The sequence below is a fragment of the Cygnus olor genome, chromosome 17 (assembly GCF_009769625.2).
Source record: "Cygnus olor isolate bCygOlo1 chromosome 17, bCygOlo1.pri.v2, whole genome shotgun sequence".
Taxonomy (NCBI): Eukaryota; Metazoa; Chordata; class Aves; order Anseriformes; family Anatidae; genus Cygnus; species Cygnus olor.
In genome coordinates this window covers 14858992-14879749 of record NC_049185.1, presented here as the reverse complement: position 1 = coordinate 14879749, position 20758 = coordinate 14858992, and the positions used below count along the sequence as shown (strand labels likewise).

General features: G+C 50.3%; 1 long non-coding RNA gene across 1 annotated transcript; it reads left to right on the top strand.

Annotated features, from left to right (window-relative positions):
* The first annotated feature begins 4082 nt into the window (after window positions 1–4082).
* Window positions 4083–13218, top strand: LOC121079810. Its single transcript, XR_005825182.1, has 3 exons — window positions 4083–4845; window positions 10056–11178; window positions 11820–13218. It is a non-coding gene; the product is annotated as an uncharacterized LOC121079810 (long non-coding RNA).
* Window positions 13219–20758: the final 7540 nt, after the last annotated feature.

Here is a 20758-nt window from a genome sequence, read left to right as displayed (position 1 = left end):
CAGTTAATGAAAGGGAAGTTACTGAAAAAGCACAGGGAATCTCTGGAAATGGCACTAATGAGCCTGTCCACTCCGTTCAGTCCCGGAAAGCAGCAGCTCCACAGAGCTCCTTGTTCAGGGGTCTGAGTTGAAGCCCTGTGGGTTAGAACTGTGCTTCAAAACAGGGAGACTGCCCATGCCACGGCTTGGTGAGAGTGGGTCACAGACTGTGTCACCTCCAGTGTCTGGCCGTGCAGGGCTGGCAGCCTGGCTTTCCCCTTGCCAGTGGAAAACTTCCCAGGATTCTTCTCCCTGTGAAGGAGGATTTATCCCATTAACATGGGACCCAGTCCTGAAACCTCAGCAGAGTTTACGTTCACAGTTCCTAAACAGAGACTTCAGACTGCAGTCCAACACCCCAGCTTCCTCTACAGATGACTGCTATTTTGGTTCCACAGGTGGTGTTAATATATTCCTCTTTAGACCCCACTTCCTTGTACAGCTGAGTACAATGTAAATAACATCTCAGTTGTCATTTAAGAGGAAAGGAGTGAGATGACTAGAATTGGCAGAAAAATCACAGGCTGCGATTTCACTTGCAGTATTGATCATAGACATATTATACTCTTCTGTTAATGTCAGCCTTATTCCTCCAGCTCTAGAAAGTTGCTGAGGACATGGGGCTTGTCAGTGGAAAAAAAAAAATGAGGCTTTGAATGTCTGGAAAGACACTGCAGGGACAAGAGGCTGCCGCCCGGGTATGCTGCAGCCAGCCAGCCCCAGAAAACAGTGTGCTTCTGAGAAGCGGGACGCTAGGTAATGGGGCAGACATGCGAGTCAATAAACAGCACTGTCAGAGAGCTGGCCCGGGGGAGCAGCTGGAATTAAGAGGCTTATTCATAACTTTTCCGAACTTTTGTAGAGGGTATGAAACAAACAGCAGCATTTCACAATGCCCCTGCTCAGGTCCCACCCCATCTCTCCTGCCCCAGTCTGACCAGTTTTAGCACTGGGAAATTAGGGAGGATTAAGTGGAAAACATTAGCCGTGCCAGGCAGTCGGGCCAGCAATAAGCTGGCCAGGCAGGGCAGCCAGGGGCCCTCTGGCCTAGCACTGGGTCCTGGTCCAGGCTTGTTGGGGCTCAGTGCTCAGTGCCATAACCCCGCAGCTCTGCTTACTCTAGCAGAGGCTTCTCAATTTCAGACACGTCCAAATCAAGCTTCTTGAACTTGCTTTTCTCTGTGCTTTTGTTTTTGTTTTAAAAGCAAGGACAGAGAGAGGGAGTTTGGAGATCACCCTGTTTTGGGGAGTATGCTTGTTTAAGACAATGAACAGCAAAAGCAGTGTGTAACGTGGGTGTGCGAAGACAACCGCTGCGAGCGGCACAAACAGAGTTTTGATTAAAGTCCCATGTCCCTTAGCATGAAGGGTGTTCAGTACAAGCAAAATGTTGGTTAGGAAATTGTGGCACACAGGTCCGTCATGACCCTTGCTTTTTAACTATCAATATATTGGGATTCTCTTATCAGTGTAAGAGCACTGTACGCACTTTGAGTGAAGACAGCCATCTAACCATGCAGATAAGCCAGAGGCTCTTTGGAGATGTGCCGTCCAGGAAGGTGTCGGGGTTGGTGTGGAGGTCTTGCAGCCTCAATCTATTCTAAACATTCCTTGCAGAAAGTCCTTCTCTTGGAATTCGTTATGATAAAAATTAATTTTATGTCTTGAAAAACTCTGTTGAACCTGGAAACCAGCCCTCCTGGAGACTCATGAGCTCTTGCCTTTCAGAACATTGTTTGCAGAGATAAAAATATTTCTGCCACACTTGTCACATGTATTTGAAAAACATATTAATCATTTAAACAAATATTAGCTCCGAAAGCCTATAAATACATTCACTGGGAGGAATATACCCTTTGTTGTAATATTACAATGAAAAATATGCTAATATAGTTGCCTAATTGCTTGTGTTTGAATAACCTCTTTTGTGACAATAAATGTTTGTGGCAGCATCATTCAAACAAGAAATGGAGAGTCTGGTGCCAGCAAGGATTACGTGTGCCTCTGCAGTCACTCCTGATGTGAGAGGAGTCTCCTGCTCCCGTGCTTGGGAGCTGTGTAGATGGAGAGCAGATGTCACGGCAAAAGGCAACCCAGTGGCTGGCTTTGCTGCTGCCCTGGCAGGGATGCTCCCAGCTCCTCCACCAGCACCTGTGTCTGGGGAGGTGAACAGTCAGTGTGAATCGAAGGTCATGGCTGATCGCTGGGAGAATCGAATCTGCATAGTACTTAGCCAAAAAAAAAAAAAAAAAAAATATTACAAGTAAGGTACTGGACAGGAAAGGACAGACCCCGGCCAGCTGCTGCAGCTGCCTGGCCCAGTCCCCAGGCGTGTGCGCAGGGACCAGCTGGGGCCGCTGAGCAGCACAGAGGAAGCCCCACAGCCAGAAATGTCTTGGTGCCTTTTTAAAACTTGCTTTTTGCTCTGCTACTGCATGAATTGGCAGGAGGCTGTATAATTTATAGGCGAGCCTTCAAATGGGGAAGCAAGAGGGTAAACCCGAGGTAGGAGCAGGCTCCCATGGGCAGAGAAGGGGGCTTCCCTGGGACAAGGACCGTGTGTCTCTGACCAGCATCCCATGAGATAAACCAGCTTCTCAGCCATGCTTGCTGCCTGTGGAGATCTCATTAGATGCCTTCTCCACCATCTCCTTCATGCACTTTCATTGGTAATGAAAGCATCTTCACCTGATCCAAAATGACTCCCAAATAATGTATATTGTGGGATGGGCAGAGTCTTCAAAGATTTTTTTTTCATACAAACTCAGCATTTCTTCTTATTTTCTAAGGGCTTATCACACCATAAGAATTTAAATAACAGTGACAGAGCAGGCAATACATTACTCTCGCTACTCACAGAAGACATACAACCCTGGAAGACTCTCCCTGCACGCCCCACTAGGAGGTTGTGTTGTTTGCTGCTGTGCTGAGAGCTGGGCCTCAGAACTCCTGGGGGTGCTGATACTGCGAGTCACATCTGTGGCTGTGCAGAAGCTGCATGGGAACGGTGCCACCCCCACAAAGCACCCTTTATACTGTTGCTTCCCACAGCTTCTGCTTTGCAGAGATAAGGATCTGGGCTCTCTGGTTACAGCTGGGGCTCCTGGGCTCTCAGAGTTATCTGAGCACCATAGCAGGGTGAATTTCTGGAGGTGGAATGATTTGGGCAAAGTTAGAAGAGCATTGTCTGTGAATTGTTTGATTATGAATGCCTTGCATCCCCTTGCTGTGTCACATTACCAAAGCTGGTGTCAGTATCTGATGTAATGGAAAATCCTCATGCACAGCCCGCCCTGCAGCAGACACAAGCCAGGGGCTGTTACTGTGGTTTGGCATGAGTTGATGCCCGGTGAATCTTCAGCAGGAGCCAGCTCTCAGGGTCCTGAGCGGGCACCCCTGTGGCTACAGCCCAACCTTCTGCCTGCCTCCCTGGATGTCACCTGCTACGACAATCTGAGTTTGGAGGTACATCCCTTCTGCCCCTCTGTTATCAGGGACACCCAAATCAGGAAGGAGTTAAACATAACAGCACTTAAGGAAAATATTGTAAAATCCACTTGAAATTCCCATCAAACTCAATTAGCAGGGCAATGATATACCTAAACAACTGGAATGGGTCGACTTTTTATGCTTTGCTGGATAGCTTCCAAGTTGATAATTAAATTGCGCTGGGCTGCGAGATAAGTGGCTACGAGTGTCTCTCATGCAGAGACTTTGGAGGCCAACGGCCTGCCGGCCACCAGTCCTGCTGGGGTCCCTGCCAGCCACTCTCTGCTGGATGAGGCCACAAGCAGCTGCTGTCATGGGTCCCTGCCCCGCACAGCCAGGCCCTCCTGGTGTCCCCTGGGGTGGAAGGGGCTGCCTGCAGGGTCTGGGCTGGAGACCAGGCTCAGGGCAGCCAGCCTTGCTCCAGAGGTGAATGCTGCAGGAGCCCTCCTGAAGAGGTGGCCATAGCTGGGGACACAGCTGTAAAGCATTTATATTCACCAGTAATGGAGCGATGAGATAACAAATAGCAGTGACCCCCAGCTCAGTACTGACTGGGGTGTGGGAGGAGCTGCAGGATCTTGGGGGGCTTCCCTAGTCCTAGGGAAGGGACAGAGCTCCCTCCGGGTGCTGATGAGTCTAGGAGGGCTTGGAAAGGCTCCTGCTGCCTCCCCAAGTGTGTGAGCCTGACTGGTGAGAGCAGGGGTGTGATTTTTTTTAACAAATAGTTTGCTTTCCAAAAAATATAGGTCTGTGATGAGTGGCAATATTTATTAATTTGGATTTAATCTGGTGACTAGTGGAACAAAATACTAAAAGTGTTTTGAAAGGGATATTTTTGGCAAAACAAAGGCTTTGTTTTAACTTGGTGAAAATGAAGCATTTAAGCCTTCTGTTTTGGAGAGATGCTCTGATTTGAGATAAAACTCAGTTTGGTTAACAAAAGAAAGTGGAAGGGGTGAGAAGGAAAAGCTGCATCCAAACCTAGTGGAGCAGGTAACTCCCTCGAGGGGGTAGCGAGGAGGCTGTGGTCAGGGCACTGGCAGCACCTGCCTCGGCACAGAGGGCTGGGCACATGTTAACGCCAAGCAGCTCAGCGTACAAAGACGTGGCCCCAGGGGACTGCAGCTGGCAGCTGCCTGCGCTGCGGTGAGCAGTGCTGGGGCAGGTGAGGGCACTTGTGCCAGGGCTCCGTGCCCCCTCTGTTATCTCCTGCTCTTCCTGCTGCCCCCTGCTCTGTCCTCCTTTGACTCCACGGCGCAGAGTTCAGCTCCGCACTGTGAGCGTTGTCTGAGTGTGGCGTCTCATCTCAACATTTGGGTAAGTCAGCCATGGAATTATCCTATAATGTGGAAATCATACAATTTCTCTCTGATCTTCCCTGAGCTTAGCATTTCATCTCGCTTATACTAAATGCAGCATGACTAAGTAGGCAAGAAAGGGATTTGAGCCCTTTTGTTACTTAAAATGTGAATTAGATGTTCCTGAGGGAAGTTTGTGTCACATTTTCAAGTTAAAAATGCATCAATTATATGTACATGGACCCCTTCCAGTGTGATGGTGAAGGAGGAGCAGAGCTGGTGGCTTCAGGAGCTGCACCGCCAGCAGACACTGCTGGCTTGCAGGTGACAGGGTGGCATCCTTTAGCCCAGGCTGAGCTGCACCAGCTCTGGAGGTGGCAAGGAGCAAGCTGGGAACTGCAGCAGGCCCAAACACAGCAGAAAGTCTTGGTGGGACTGGAACAGAGGTGCAGAGAAGTCGTGTGGGCCTCAGGAGGTTCCATCACCTGCAGCCAGGGCAATGTGTGCCATGTTCTCAGCATCTGCTGCTCTCCTTGAGCTCCTAAAAGGTTCTGTGGGATTGTGAGGGGAAGGAAAGTATTTGTTTGAAGGGGGAAAAGAAATGGAGTGAGGCCATCTGGGTGCACCAGGTACAGGCTCTAATCTAGGAACTGGAACATCCAGGGATGTACAGCTTCACAGTGACAAACTGCTCCTTCCATCTAACTGGAATCTTGCTTCCCTAGCAAAGGCTGCACACAGAGAAGCAATCGCTGTCTGAGCAGCAATTCTATCTGATGTGTCACTTAGGAAAGAGGATGAGAGGGAGTTTCCCCTGCCCACCCTTTGCCAACTGCATTCAGATTGTGCATGCGAGTTGCCTGCGGGTGCACGAGGCAAGGCACCAGCAGCAGCTCTCGTGCTGCAGTGCTCACACTGCAGGGATGGGGCAGCATGCTGTGCCGTGTGCCAGAGCCTCGAGGACTCTCAGCGTCGCTGGGTGAGGGCCTCTTGTGTGAGTCACTGCTTGGGGGAGCCAGGGATCGCACAACACTCTCGCTATCGCTCTTTCCTCCCTGTAGAGTTGCTGGGTACGAAAGGCACTTCACTGCTGTGCCTGTAACGAGGGCCCAAGCACTAATCAGCGGTTAGAGCAATCTGCCACTGCTCTTACCCTCCCTCATTTTCTCCTGGCTAGAAATTGGATGAGTGCAATGCTTAGTGGCACTCTAACTTGCAGTATAAATTGCACTGCTGTGCATTGCGAAAGGTCAAGCTGAATGACTTGATGAAATGGATTGACCTACTGAACAGCACTTCAGTCTATTTAAGGACAACCAATTGCGGCAAGAAAGAATAGAAAAGCTGAGCTAGATGAAGGAGGGAAAGTGGGCATTAAAAAGTACCATTTCCTACACCTGGATTATCCAGCATGGGGTGGAGTTGCAAACAGAGCCAGCGTGTATCAAGCCACGCGTTAGTGGGCGTCATCTGGCAGGGTGGGTTTCCTCCTTGTGCCCTGCTGGGGCTGCGCTCAGCCCTTACAGGCTTTGCCCTGTGCTGCCACCATCCACAGAAATCCGTGAGGGAAGCAGCTGTAATCTTACATATTATTCCTTTGGTATCAGTAGAGATGCTTGTTCTCTTGTGCACCTGCAGGGCAGCATAAAATTGAGAATGCTGAGTGTGACCTCCAGTGCTGCACGCCGTGAGTTCAGTGTGTGCCTGCTGTTGAAACAGGCGTGGGGGCTGCGGGAATGGGGCCTTCCAGGGTGGTGGCCATAGCAGGAGGACACAGGTACGTGGTCCCGGTGTTCTGGCATCTTGTTTTTCTAAGGCCAGCTCGGGGAGCAGCATTCACAGCAGAACGGGCTTGGTTTGACTCTCCCGTGGCAGACAGCGTGCATCGAACTGGCTCAGAACATTTCAGCACAAAAATATTTTTGCAGATTTCCTCCAAGTCTCCTGGCCACCACGGCTCCTGCTGAAGTGGCATGGCCTTTGGCTCTTCTGGAGGGAGGGCTGAGGGCTGGCTTGAAGCAGCAGGAAAAGTCTGCCACCTCCCTTCCCACAGCAAGGGGACCTTTGCAATGTCACTGTTGTTCTTTGCTCCTTTTGTGGGTTTCTCCCCATTGGCAGGCTTTATTGATGAACATTACCTTGTGTCTTATGCATATTTACAGGTTTTTGTGTGTGACTGGGCAGCCAAAGTACTGTGCAAATGTTGCAAAATTGCCCATTTTCTGGGCTAACTCTGGATGCTGAACATCTCTGAATTTGGCTCAGAGTAGGAACCTTCACACCTGAACATTTCTTGTTGCAGCTGTGTTCATGGGCTCAATTAACATCTGTGGCTGTGCGGTATTGCATATGATGTATTCTTGCATCAGATCTTCTTACGGGACTTTGTCCTAAGTCAGGAGTCAGGAGAAGCACTAGGTAATTTAGGGAATAGGCTACATGGTTTGAATAGCAGATGCTCAAAGCAGTACATGGTGAAGTGATAACTGATGCACTGGAATATAATTCTGGGGACTGTTTTAAAATAACGGACTCAGAAATTGAAGCCCATTTGTGCTTAACTAGCCACTATTTTTGATGCAAAAGTATGTGAGTTATTCAGTGTGAATATTTAGGATATGCTGAGCATAATTGCAAGAGCTATGGTAAAGCAAACCCGACGTTTAATCTGGTTTAGGTTGATTTCTTATGCATTTTCTCGCAGGATTACAATTGAGCCTCCCTACTGACAGGACTTCCTGGCTGCTACTGTAATTAAAGCACAACGGTGACCTGCACTGCAGTTTGGAGGACAGAATTATGGGTATTTGTTCAGTAATGATCTCTGCCATAAAGCACAGTGCATTATATTCCATTTATGATCCAAAATACGAGCACTCATGAGCAGCATTACTGTGGTATCACGGCACAGTGCGGCTGTGTTTTTGTGTGAGAAGAGAATTTGCATACTGAATGTGTAATTACATGGCAGTGATTAAGTCACAGGTGATACTGGTCTCCCCTTAAATTGCAGAGGGCACAAATATCAGTCACTTGTATTCACTGAAGCCATACCTGCAACTCTTCTATGCTAAGCACAGTTTGCAGTGATGCTGAAGAGGTTGCAGACAGAAGGGAGCCCGGACCAGCAACACCAACATCTCCCCATCACAAGCTTGCAGATTTCCTTGAGGCACAAGACATTTTTCACACCAGTGTCAGAGTCCCTCTCCCCTACTTCTCCAAGTGTCAAATCTCATTTGTGCTCCAGCTCTGGTGATGACATCTCTCTGGATAAATTATTCTATTGCCCGACTGACCTCTTGGTTATGAACACTTTGCCCTAATATTACTTGAGTTTTCCCTTTTCTATTTTAAGGATCTTGATCTTTGATGCTGAAAGTCTCTGTTCTTTCCTCTTTTGGGCAGCCCTCTACCACTTTTCTGCTTCTGAGCTCTTTCTGTGCCAGGCATCCATGCTATGGAACCGGCTGCATGGAAATGCCGTGTTGTGTAACACATTCAGGAGAAGGGAATATTCCCCAAGTCCCCACAATGAGGAGCAGCCAGGTGTTTGGCAGGTATGTGTTCCAACATGGGGGAATGCTAAGCATGACTGGCAGCTGCTGAGGGAGCTTTCTTGTCACGAAGAAAGGAGAGAGCAAATGGTTGCATCCTCAGCCTTATGTAAAGGGAGCTGAAAGGTATGAGCAGGGCGAGGGAACCAGGAAGATCAACTTGTTGCAGCAGCAGACAAAATAAACTGCATTAAACAGAAAAAGTGCATCCTGGGGCATTTTGCACTGGACCTGAATCTTCTGTGTTTAGTGCTCTGCAGTGTGGTTGGCATTGGGGCGGTGTCAGGACACTGATGCCACCAAGCTAACTTGGGGAGCCAACCATCCCAGCTGCCTGCAGAGCCTGGTAGCCAGATGCAAGGAGGAAGCAGGGATGCTTCTTTGTGGATCTCAGCTGCTGGGGCTGTTGAAGCAGCTGAAAGATTGCGTTTTCCCTCCAACCCAGCTGTGGTGCTCAGCAGCCTTTGGGAAGGATCCCAGCTGCTAGAAATGACAACTTTACTCAACAGGCTGAATTGGGAGCTCTTTCCAGTTCCAAACACTCTTTTTTTGAGATGAAGAAGGTTAAAGAAACCCAGCTGCTTTCAGAGTTCAGCAGCTGAGCTGGGGGGTGGGATAAAGGCTCCCCAGGATGGGAGGGAGATGCAAACCCTTCATCTGCCCTTTGGGTAAATACTGCAGGAATGTTATCTTTAAACCAATACAACAATATGGGATGAGCTGTGTGGTGCTGCCTGCCCTCCCTTGGTCCTGCCCCCAGGGTCTCCACACTCACTGCAGCTGGAGGGCAGCAGGGCATGGTTGGGCAGGTGGAGGAGACCAGGGTGGTGATGGAGCCCGTGTGCTTGGGACGTGACCTGAACTGTTTACGTGCTGTGCTGCTGTGGAGGCAGGGTGCTGCCTGGGAGAAAGGCTCTTTGAGAAATTGTGTAAGATGGTGAGTCTGCTTCCAAATTCTTCCAAGGACAGCAATGTCTCAACTCCAGAAGCAACCCTAACCATGGGGAACCCTAATTTCTTTCCAGGAGTGAAGCAGGGTACCAGCTGTGTGCTAGTTTAAACCAACATTGATTTTCATAACATCCCTTTAAACCTGATATAGATACAGTTTCACAGGGCACCCTTGGGACAGAATTGCTACCACCTAATTGATTTTGATTTTATTTTCACTGCAGCAGTGTAATTATGAAAGCCAGCTATAATTATTGAAACACAACTAGAAGTATTTCATTATTAAAATACCCTTATGACTTATTACTAATTCATTAAATAAATTTGGATTATATTCCTCAATAATTAATGCACTGAAGTTTATTCTGCAAACTCTTCCTTATATTAGTAACGTGTCAGTTTTTGGTATTAAAGGAAAAAAATCCATCAAAGTATCAGAAAAAAGCATCAGCTCCTTATGAAACGAAGTGAGATCAGGGAGGCTTTGGTCAGGTGTGAAACCAGTCTCACAGGAAGCCGGGGAGCCGAGCTGACACTCTTTCAAGCTCTGTGTGCGCTCAGGGACCATTCCTTAAGGGCTCTGGTAGCTGCGTGGCGTCCCGGCGGCAGGTCCTGTGGGAAGCTTGCACCGTTTCTGCTAGCAGAGGACGAGTCTACAAAACTCAGCTTCCCCACTTAGCAGAGCTGCGTTTCACACATTGTATTTGATGTGTGTTTACAGAAAAAAACACAACAACAACAGAGAAAAACAGACTGAAGAGATGTGTTGATTCAGAAGCTGCGCTCCTGCTATGGAGCTTAACCGAGGAAGGGGGGGAAGATTCCAGCTAACTAGTTGTACCGTGTTTCTATGGCAGCCGGAGTTGGAAAAGCAAACAGGTTTTGGGGAAGGGCTGCTCCTCTCCTGGGAAGTTGTCTGCTAGGAATAACTCCAGAAAACAGAGGTGGGTGAGAGACCAGCTGCAGCGATGCTGCTGCTTCCTTGCCCCAAGGCCGCGGAGAGGAGGCGGGGTGGCACGGTGCTGCAGTGGCCCCTGATGAAATATTGAAAACCAAGGGAAGCTGGCAGGCTGTGAGAGCACCTCGGCTTGGGCTGATAAAGCCACTGAAGCCCTTGGCTCCCCAGCAGTGTGCTCCTGGCTCCCTGCACCCAGCAGGAGCTGCAGCCGCTCCACCAGCTCCGGCCGGCGCTGGCTCTGCAGAGGGACCGTCACAGCGGCTGGGGGTCATGCCCAAGTGACACAGACAGCTCAACTGCCCGTGCTTATTTCTAAAACTGGGAGAGACAAAGAGCAGCGTTGCTCTGGAAAGCTGCTTGAATGAAGCAGGGGGAAGTGAAGGCGTTCCCACCGGCCCGCTGCAGTCTCTGTCGTGGTGCTCTTTGGGCTCTCTGCTCTGCTTACAGCCCCTTCGCTCGTTTGTCGTCCTCTTTAACAGCAGCACTCCCAGGCACTCACTGATGAAGTTCTGTGACAGCCTAACCCCTCCTCACCATTCATGAATGGATGAAACAGTGCTAGGAAAAAAAAAAAAGAATTTGGGGCACGTTGTTTTGTCATTGGGTGCTGGGAAATGTGTGCCTGCTTTGTAGCCTGCTTTGTAACCTACTCAGAAATAAAGTAAGCCACGCTCATGGAGGGAGAACGCTCCAGGTCTCCAGCTGAAGGAGTCTCTGAAGGCTCAGGCTCTCACCTGGACTCCTTTCCAGGGGATGCAGCAGTGTGAGGACAAGCAGCTTGCTAGCTCTGCCTGTGGTCAGGGACTCTTTCTCTCCATCTCCTCCTGTCAGACTGAATGCCCATTTGGCACGTGTGGATGTTGCTCTGCCTGGTGTCCAGGGCAAGGTACATATCCCTGCAGGGACTGAGAGCGCTGAGTGTCCCCAGCACTGAGCAGAGAAACCAGGTTCTGAGAACTTGTAGAGATGGCGGTGGGCAGGCAGGGAGCTCCCTGATAAAAGACCCTGTAAAACTCCAGAACAGTTGGAAAAGAAGAGAATAGGTTGTCCTAGGAAAGTAGGAGCTCAGTGCTACAGCGAAGAAACCATGAGCAGACTCATGATGCTGATCTGCTAGAGAAACAGCTCCCTTGCAAAGCATTTGTAAAGCAAAAATAAGTCAGATAAATGTGTGTAGGTGTTTATATGATTTCATCTGAATTATCATATTGCTTACGTGAGTCAAAGTAAAAGATGCTTATGTTTAGGAACACTTTGAAGTATTTATTGTACTGTTTCCTAAAGAACTAAACTGCTAATTCAGAGAGCTCAGCTGGATTTACTGTTGTCTGGCTGACTTGGCGAGACAGTTGGGTTTGCCAGAGTTCTGTGTTTCTGCAGGCAGATGCACTGCATGTGAGCAGATCAGTTTGCTCACACGCAACTCGCTCTGACACATGCTAGACCCACTAGAACCAGCAGGCATACACCAGACACACAAGTAGGTACAGCAAATATGTCCTACACGTTATTTTCACATTTTAACAGGGCATGTTGCAAGGCTCTGCTGTAGGAGTCAGAAGGACATTCATACCTTTGTCCATTTTTCTTGGGAACTGCTGCTAAAACGAGATGAAGCTGATAGAAGTACGTGTCCCTGAGCACACCGTCTTCAAGGCTTTCTCCGGGGAATTGAAATGCCGCTCCGGGAGGCAGCTAATCCAGCAGCATCTTGGCTGTTGTGTCAACCTCATCTCCAGCGCCTGCTTGTTGCACCAGATGCTTCTCCGCTTCTCTCCTTGCCTCTTCCCCAGCGTTTCCCTCGGAGCCTCTCCCCTTCCAAGGCCGCCCTCTCCCAGCCCCCAGCCCCTTCCTCGCCCTGCAGGCCAGGGCTTGTTCCCTGTATCTCTGGGCCATTGCCTCCTCCTCTCTCCCTGTTTTGGGCAGGGTCTCCCAGGGACAAGCCCTTGCAGTGCCAGAGGGAACCTCCCAAGCTTCCCACAAGCGAGCATCTCCCTGGGCCCACATCCTTTGGCAGACCCGTGGCCAGGGCTGGGGGTGGCTGTGAGGACAGGTCATGGTTTTGAGACACAGTGCAGGAAAGTAAACCTGCTTTTTGTCTGCAAGGAAAACCCTCATCAATACCTGATTTTAAGAACAAGCCTCCTGAAACTTAGGCTTTTCCAGCTTCCCTCACACTTCCTGTAGTTTGTAGTTTAATTATCAAAATATGCTGCACTTCTGCACTGATTCCCTCTCCTGAAAGCTCCTTCTTTAGCATCCTGCAGTTCTCTATGACCTCAGAGGGTAAAGCTCTTAAGTTGCCCTTGAAGACAAAAAGAGAAAGTCTTGTCTGAGGTGAAGTCAGTATCTATCCAATTTTCAGCTGCCGTCACATCGAAATGAGAAATCTGAAGCAGAGCCAGGCACAAATAGCTGATAACAGACTTTCAGGTGCACCTCTTCACTTATCACTTCTAGGGTCACCTCTGTTTCTAAAGACTTGTTTTCCTTAAAAAAAGATTGCTTAGGACATTTAACAGTGTGGTGTTGTGATAACAAAACCCTGTGAGGCTTTAGTTTTATGCCTGGGCTGCTGCAGAGATGCAGAGTCTCCTAATGCCAGTAGTCCTGAATTCGTTTCTGAAATTATTTCATGAATTAAACCAGTGAGAGCAGAGAAGGCAGAGCTCTCCCTGCAGGATGTTTCCTGCCCCGCCGGGCACTGCAGGATGGTTGTGGCTGTGACATGACAGTGGCAGGCTGTTGCATGTCCCCTGGTGCGGGTCTCATCCCCTTCCCCGTTGGGTTCTCCTCACCCTGTGGGATAGAATGGGGCTCTCTGAGGGCCAAGCTGAGCTGGGAGCAGAAAGAGAGTTATGAAGTGACGGAGACACAACTTGTTTTGAAACAGGGTGCTTGGCACATACGGAAAGATGCACACAGACTGGTGCACAGATTTGTTTAGCAAACAATAACCTGTGTTTTGTGCATGAATAAATAATTAACCTTATTTAAAAGGAGGAAAAAAAAAACTTTTGCTGTATACAAACCTCCTCTTCCCTGTCTGCTGGGTGCAGGCAGTGTCCCTAAGCCCCTGTGAGCATGTCCTGGGGCTCAGCAGGTGGCACCTGTGGTGCTCTCCTTTGCTGGTGCTGGGCACTGAGGGGACACCACCGGGGCATCGCCCCCTGCACGGGAGTGCACAGTGCGTAGCCAGGCTGATGGCCATGGGCCGGGGCCTGCCCGTGCCAGTGACTTCTGTGGACGGGGAGCAGAGCCCGCCCAGCACCTTCACGTGGGTCAGTTGGTGGCCCCCCCTCACACGCCAGCACAACCATTTTCTCTGCTGCACTTTCTCCTGCCTGCTCCAGCCCAGATTTCGTGGAACAAGCAAAGCCTCTCCCCATCTGCTCATGGATCATTTCTGGGGCTGAACAATCCAGCTTTGGTGAAGCATTTGGGGGCAGGCAGCCTCCAAGTCCTCAGCCGTACCGTCTTTTCTGCTTCTGCACTCAATTAGACTCAGAAATGCTGCAAAAGTACTGAAGTGTCGAGGCGCTGCAAGTTTGTTTGGCCGAGTGAGGTGTTCTCCCCCGTGCACGGCCCAGCAAGCAGGCTAGTTTAAGGTCCAGGGGCTGGTTCCTCTCTGAATTAACCCCACACTACCACAGCACACAAAAGGCTCAAACTCCTTCTCTGTGTCACCGTTATCCCTCGGTCTTCTGCTGTTCCACCTGCTCAGACTTCTGCCTACCCAAGGCTTTACATTTTGAATAGTTTACTGATGCTGAGGATGCTGCAGGTTGAACACAACAGGTCAAATGCAAGAAGTTGAATTAGTGTGTTTTTTTTTTCCCTCATTCCTCCGCACTTAAACTGAGCAGATATCAGAAGCCCCGGGAGTTCAGCAGCAGAAAGCTGGAGCAAGCAACTCCTCACGCGGGGAAGGTAGCACACCCACCAGAACCTAGGCACTGAAACAGATGAGATGAATTCAGGCAGACAGTCAGACCCATGCCTCCTAATGCAAGGGAATAGTTGTGTGTCCCTGTGGAAGCCCTGAGCACCTGGTAGCCTCTATGTATTGTAGATTAAAAAAGAAAATATCCTGCTGTCTCTCCAGAGCTGTTCCTGCTCTCCCTCATGCTGGAAGGGCAGAAAGAGATAGTGAAGACTTTAGTTCACAGCCTGCTGTCATTGAATCACCCCCCCACGGCCTTTTGGTAGAAAGGTAGATGCTAAGTCCTGGGAACAGCTGGTGTCTGCAGGAGTTCCTGTGCACACTGCCTGGACTCTGCCCCGGCCTGTCGTTCCTTCTTTGCCACTTGCAGAAGTTTTTCTCTTCAGTGTCAGGGAGTAAGTGTGAAAAAGCACACCAAATGCTAACATCATAAAGGCTGAATAAGAGAAGAGAAGAAGGAAGATCTTAGGATACTCGAATCCTATGCAAACAGAGCTAGAAATGTCATCCTTGGGGAAGGAAAGGGGAAAGAACTCTCAATAGTTTTTGTGCCATTGTTATTGCCTACATGTTTTTTAGACACATTTGTCTCCTGCACATACCCCGTTACCCAGCACATGTGCATTCATCCTGTAGCTTGGCTGTAGCTCTCGGCCTGGAGAAAAGATCTTGCTGCTTGCAGGGACCAGACCCGCTTGGATGAACTCCCTTCATTTCTTCTTTTGCAGAGCTGAGGCTCCTCCTGCCACTGGCATCAAGTTTCCATACTCCTACAGCATTCCTCTTCTTGCCAGCCAGACGTGTTCCTGTTTTCTTTGTCGTTTTAAAGTCAGTTCTTGGGCAAGTGAACATGGGCAAATCCAAGCAATGGTGAACTACCTAATGCCAAGAAGTCTCAGCAAAGCACGCTTCATCGTGTACAGTGGGATTTTGCACGGCAGCGCTGTGTTGGCTGGGGGCACACACAGGTGAGGGGGCTGGGGGCACACCAGCATGGGGCAGCGTCCTGGCTGGGCAGGCACATAGAGCATCCCCGGGCACGACGGTGGTGGAAGCCGCAGCGAGCAGGAGCAGTGGCCCGGCTCCTGCCTTGGTGGTGCAGCAGGAGTGGCTGTGTGCTTGCAGCTAATGGGGTGTTCCAAGCAGCGGCCAGGCCCCAGGCAGAGATGCTTCTTCTTTCCACCATTTCTAAATTTCCAGGGCCAAATACGAGGCAGAGAAAAGGATCCTCCATATGTGCCTTGCCAAACACTCGCAGATGCAACCCCAGATGGCAGCTCCCACTCTGCAGTACCTTCTCCCTGTTCTTTTCACGGTGTCGGGAGCCTTCTCTGGTATCAGATGCCGAGTGTGTATTTGCTGTTTATGTTCAGGGAGACTGGAGCTACTATTTTGGAGCAGGGAAGGGAATGGAAGAGCAATCATTTGTGCTGATTGCTAATTTGAATAAGCTTATTTTTTAGCTTCAGCACCAGAGGATCTACCTTTGAATATCAAATGAGGACATGGCACGTTGGCTTGCCTGTGTAAATTGATGCCTGTGCTGCACAGTGCTTTGGGCTGGCAGGGCCGGGCAGTGTGGCTGGTCGGGGCTCTGTCCCACCTGGTGCCGGTGGCAGCCAGCAGTCCTGCCCCACCACAGCCCTGCTCGTGTGGCCGCGATGGAGCCCACGGTGGCCCAGAAGTGACCAGGCCAACTACCATCATGCTGCTGACCAGGCACGAGACCACGCAAGCTGCCTTGTGTCGCTCCTGCACTTGCCAGAGAAATGCAAGTGATCCCTGGCCAAGGACAACCCCTCCCCACAGCAGGGCTGTGCCGTGCCGTGCCGTGCCGTGCCGTGCCGTGCCAGATCGCTCCTCCAGCGGGTGAGGGACATGCTCGTGTGCCGGGGCAGCAGCACCCTGTGCCGGCTGGCGTCAGCCTGGGGACATCTGTGACCCCCCCCTGCTAGCCCCAAAGGAAGGGAATACCTGTCAGCGTGCCAGACCCCTCAGATGTTTCTTTCTTATAGAGAAGATTTTGGGATAAAAGGTTCAGTCTAATTTATTCCATCAGTGTAACAGTTAAGCATTCAATTACAATATTGGAAACAGCTTTGCAAAAGAAAAGCATCGGAAAACCAGAGCCGCCTTGCATGGTTCTGCAGTGCTCTGGAGTCTCTTCCCTCCCATCCTTCCCTGCTGCGTGTTGCTTACCGGGGGCCCTGCTGTCACAGCCCTCTGCCTGGGGTTTCTTCCCCCCAAACCCAGCGGTGGTTCCTGTCGCCATTTCTGCCACAGGGAAACCACCTCCTTCATTCCCACCACTTCCACCCGTGGAAGGCAGCTTTCCAAACTGGTCACTTCGTGATTCAAGTTCCTGCAAAACTGAAGGTGTTTCCTGTCCTCCCCTTCTTATCCTGGTGCCCCAAGAACCTGCAGGGGAGAGGAAAAAGAAAAGATGTTTTTGAAACAGGTGAAACCCTGAGCAGACTCAGAGAAGGTGAAAGCCAGACAGACCTGGGTCAGAAGAGGGGGGAATGTGGGGAGAGGCTGGGAGGGGGTAGCTGGGCATGGAGCAGCCCTGCGGGAGGGCCAGGACAAAGCTGGGGCTGGGACCTGCCGCCTGCATGGGGCAGCTGCAGCCCCCGCAGCTGGATGCGTGTGTTGGGGGGACACCCCAGTCCTGGAGCTGCGATCTGCCTGGAGACCAGGGCACGGGGATGTGGCTGTGCCTGCTGGGCTCTACCCCATTGATTATAGGCACTGACTTTCTGGAGCACCAACTTTGTCCAATTTAAATAAACAAACCCTGAAAACAGGGAATTGTAATTGAAATGCTGAGAGATTCTTATCGATAGCATCAGAGGGTGCAGTGTTGTAATAAGCAGTCCTTCTCAGATGCTAGGAGTTATTGAGGTTGCTCCATATCTATGACAGTTTAATCAGATCTTGAAAATCAGGGACATTATATTTTGCACCTGCTCATGGAAAAAAAATGAATGATGCGGCTCCCCGTCATGGATCTTTTATGCACAAGGCAGGCTACTGAGAGTACATAATTCAGAGGGGAAATGGAATTACACCATGAATGAAGACTAAGCCCAGAGTGTGGTTGAATGTCACACCGAGTGGAAGAGGAACATCTCTTCTTTCCTCTTACCCAGCCTTGACAAATGAGATGCAGGTGAAATTTATGAAGGCTCTTCCACCACCAGGGAAGAGAGAGGGCTGTGAGCACCAGGAGATTTTTAACAGAACATTTCAGAGAAAAGCTGCCTTGGTTGGGGTGACCAGGACACAGGAACAGATACATTTGCTTTTCTTCTCCCTTTTATTATCTGAGTATGTGAATATACTTGCTTGCTTAATCTGTGCATTAACTTATCCTATTGCCAGTACTTAAAATGCATGAAAAACATACAGCCAGAAGGTTTAAATGCAAATCCACTAACTTATAAGTGGCCTTAACATCTGCGAAAGGTTCCAAGTCCTTAGACAAGAAGCAAAATAATGGATTTAGTTTTGATTTCTAAAACACCACCCAGAGGTGAGGAGTGAATTCAGCAGAAATCAGAATGGATTTACTTTCATTTCCTGTGGAAGCGTGAAAGCAGAGATGTCAAAGAGAGTTCATCACTGAAGTAGATTCATTATCTGTCCCACCCAGAATGTGAGAGACTGAGCTAGAAAACCACTACCCGCAGAAGAGCCCTGTGGCCTCTGGTGCTGGGCATTCACAACTCAACAGTTTCTCCTCTGCAATCCACCTATCGCAGTAACGTTGGATGTGCAGATGCTCCCATGCACAGTAGTCACCATAAGGCAATAAATATTTACCCCCAGTTCCCACAGACAGCCATTAGAAGCTGCCGTCATTTTATTTGATTAATCAGTGAAATAAACAGCTAATGATGCTGTTTTTAGGGGCTACTACTGCTACGTGTGCTGGCCCCAAACCCACAACGGCTAATATATGTCTGTCCTGAAATGGCACCCAGCAAGGGCATGGCTCCTTGGGCTGGGCAGATGCGACCGTGCCTCTGTAGATGACCTGCCCCACGCCATGGGCAGCAGCTGCCTGTGGAGCCTGAGCAGGGAGCGCTCGTGGAGAGCTGCTTGCTGCCTTCCCTGAGGGTCAAATCAGCTTACAAAATGCTGCATAAGTACTGCTGAATAAAGACCGGAGCTTTTGAAGCTGCTATTTGGTCATGGAAAGAAAGGCTAAAATGTTTGTGGCAAATTATTCATTCAGCTCTGCCAATAGAAACGGTCACGTCAAATCAGACACAAAACTTCTGCAGCTTTTCTGATGTCGAGCATTCACACTGCAGTTCTTCTCTTTGATCTGCTTTGGGTAAGAGGAGGGCAAAGGCAGAGATGCCTCCAAGGAAGGAGCCTTTCAGCAGCTGCCGTGCTTGTACCTTGTGCCCAGGAGGGCCTCCGGGCCCGTGACTGTGCCTCCTGAGAGAGTTCCCTGAGCAAGCGCTGTTGCGGTCAGCCTGCCTGCCAGCGAAGCTTCTACTCCATTCGTCTCTGTCTGCGGGAAAGTGAAGTGTTTTTGAGGAGCCCATTGTATCTGACAGTGCTTTGGAGATTGTCCTGAAGGGCTGCATGACCTCAGGGGTGAATGCAAAAGCAACGAGACCAAGGTCAATGCCACACAGTGATAACAAAATAAGCTCTCTTACTTCTCCTGCACCAACAAGGGTCGTGTGAGACTCCGAGCTATTGTCAAGCCAGAGAGAGCAAAAGGGCTTTATCCTGTTGGCGTCTGTGTAGCTATTCCGACCCAGGCTGAATACCTGGCTTGCTCACATGATCACCTTCTAACTACCAAGAGCAGGCAAATATCACCAAAAGCCCGCTGCCCCCACGGCTGTCTGTAGCATCTTCACTTTCATCTGTGTCTGGCTGCTTGGCAGTAAGTACCTCGATGCAAGTGCTGCGGATGTGGCACCTTGTGGGATGCTGCAGGATCAGAGGCCAATTCAGCAGCCCAAATGGGTAGCTGTGAGTAGCAGGGCTGTGACACCCTGGCCCTCAGCATGGCCCCAGAGGCAGCAGCGTGGTGGGACAGGACCTTTCCCACACTCAGAAGCAGTGTTTCCTTTTTCTCATCTAAAGTCCGTCAGAATTTCTTTCTCAAGTGCATCTAGTTGTCATCCTTCCATCCAGCCCACATTGACTTTTTAGTTCTCTGAAAGCCTTCTCATTCCTTTTCTGCCTTCCTGAAATAGCACATGCTTCTGTTGGCGTTTTCCCCAGCTGCCACGTGGGAAGGAAGGCTGCCCTCTGCGGAGACTTCGCACCTCCGGGAGGAGGGTGTGCTCCCCGTGCTCCCCACAGGGAGTGCTCGCTGCTGGCAGAAATCTCCTCCTCTGCAGAAGCCCGCAAGCCCAGAAGGATTCTCATGGCAAAGCTTTTCCCTTGCTGGAGAAATGTGATAGCTCTTGGACAGGGTCTCTTCTAAAGAACTTGTCACCGGGGAGGACTCCGCTTTGAAGTTCTTAATCCCGCTCCTCCCTCTGAATGAGATCCCCAAGAAAGAGAGCTCTCCATTCTTCACGAAACTGAAATATTTAAAAGGGGAAAGCCTTAAATATTAATGGAGAGTCTTGCACTGTTTTTGAGGAAGCATCGTGAAACAGAAAGTGCTCCAGGAAACCGCCACAGACACACGGTTCTCACATGCAGCTGAGCGCAGACATCCAAACATCTGCAACAAACCTGCAGCTGTGGGCTCTGGTATCCCTTTCTGGTTAGGGCTATTTCTACAGAAGGGTTTGGCAAAGGGCTAGAGTTGGTCTTTCGACAAATTCTGAGGTTTTCTTCATGATTACGCCTGCTCTGCGTGCTGCCATCCTCTGCTCAGTGCTGGTGGGGCACAGCAGTTTGCTGCCCGGTGCCAGCGTGGGTCTGGACAGGCTCTGGGGCAATTCAAAGCGGTGCTGGCAGGAGCCGGCCACATCTGGAGCACAAACGGTGCCACAGCCATGGACGGGAGCGTGGTGGCTCCCGGCCCACCGGTGGGCAGCCCCGCTGCTGGCCGCAGCGCTCCGCTGCACACTGGGAGGTGCCAGGGCCAGGGCTGGCCGCAGCAGGAGGCAGAGCTCACCCTGGTGTTGGCGAAAGCACAGCCCTGCCAGATCAGGCCTTCACCTGGCCCTGCATGACGAAATCCAGCAGAGGCAAGAGCCTTGTTCTGCTGCTTAAAAGCACCTGCTTGTCCCAGGCAGGAAGGGCCACCGCGAGCAGCTGGTGCTACGCCAAGGAGCGCCGAGCTGTGTATGACGTGGGGTATTTTTAGGGCTGTGGAAAGAGAGCCACACAGCTGAGCTTTTGTGGTGCTGGCCTGCCGCTGCGTGCCCTTAGTTACCGCTGTGAGTTTTGAATCAAAAATTGCTGATTCTGCAAAGAAGCCCCAAAAGCAAACAAGGACTTTCTCCAGCTTCAGCTGTGGGCCAGGAGGGGAATGAGGACCACTGGTGCTGGCACTCTGCAGAGGGGTTAGACACACGTGTCAGTCAAAACACAGGAG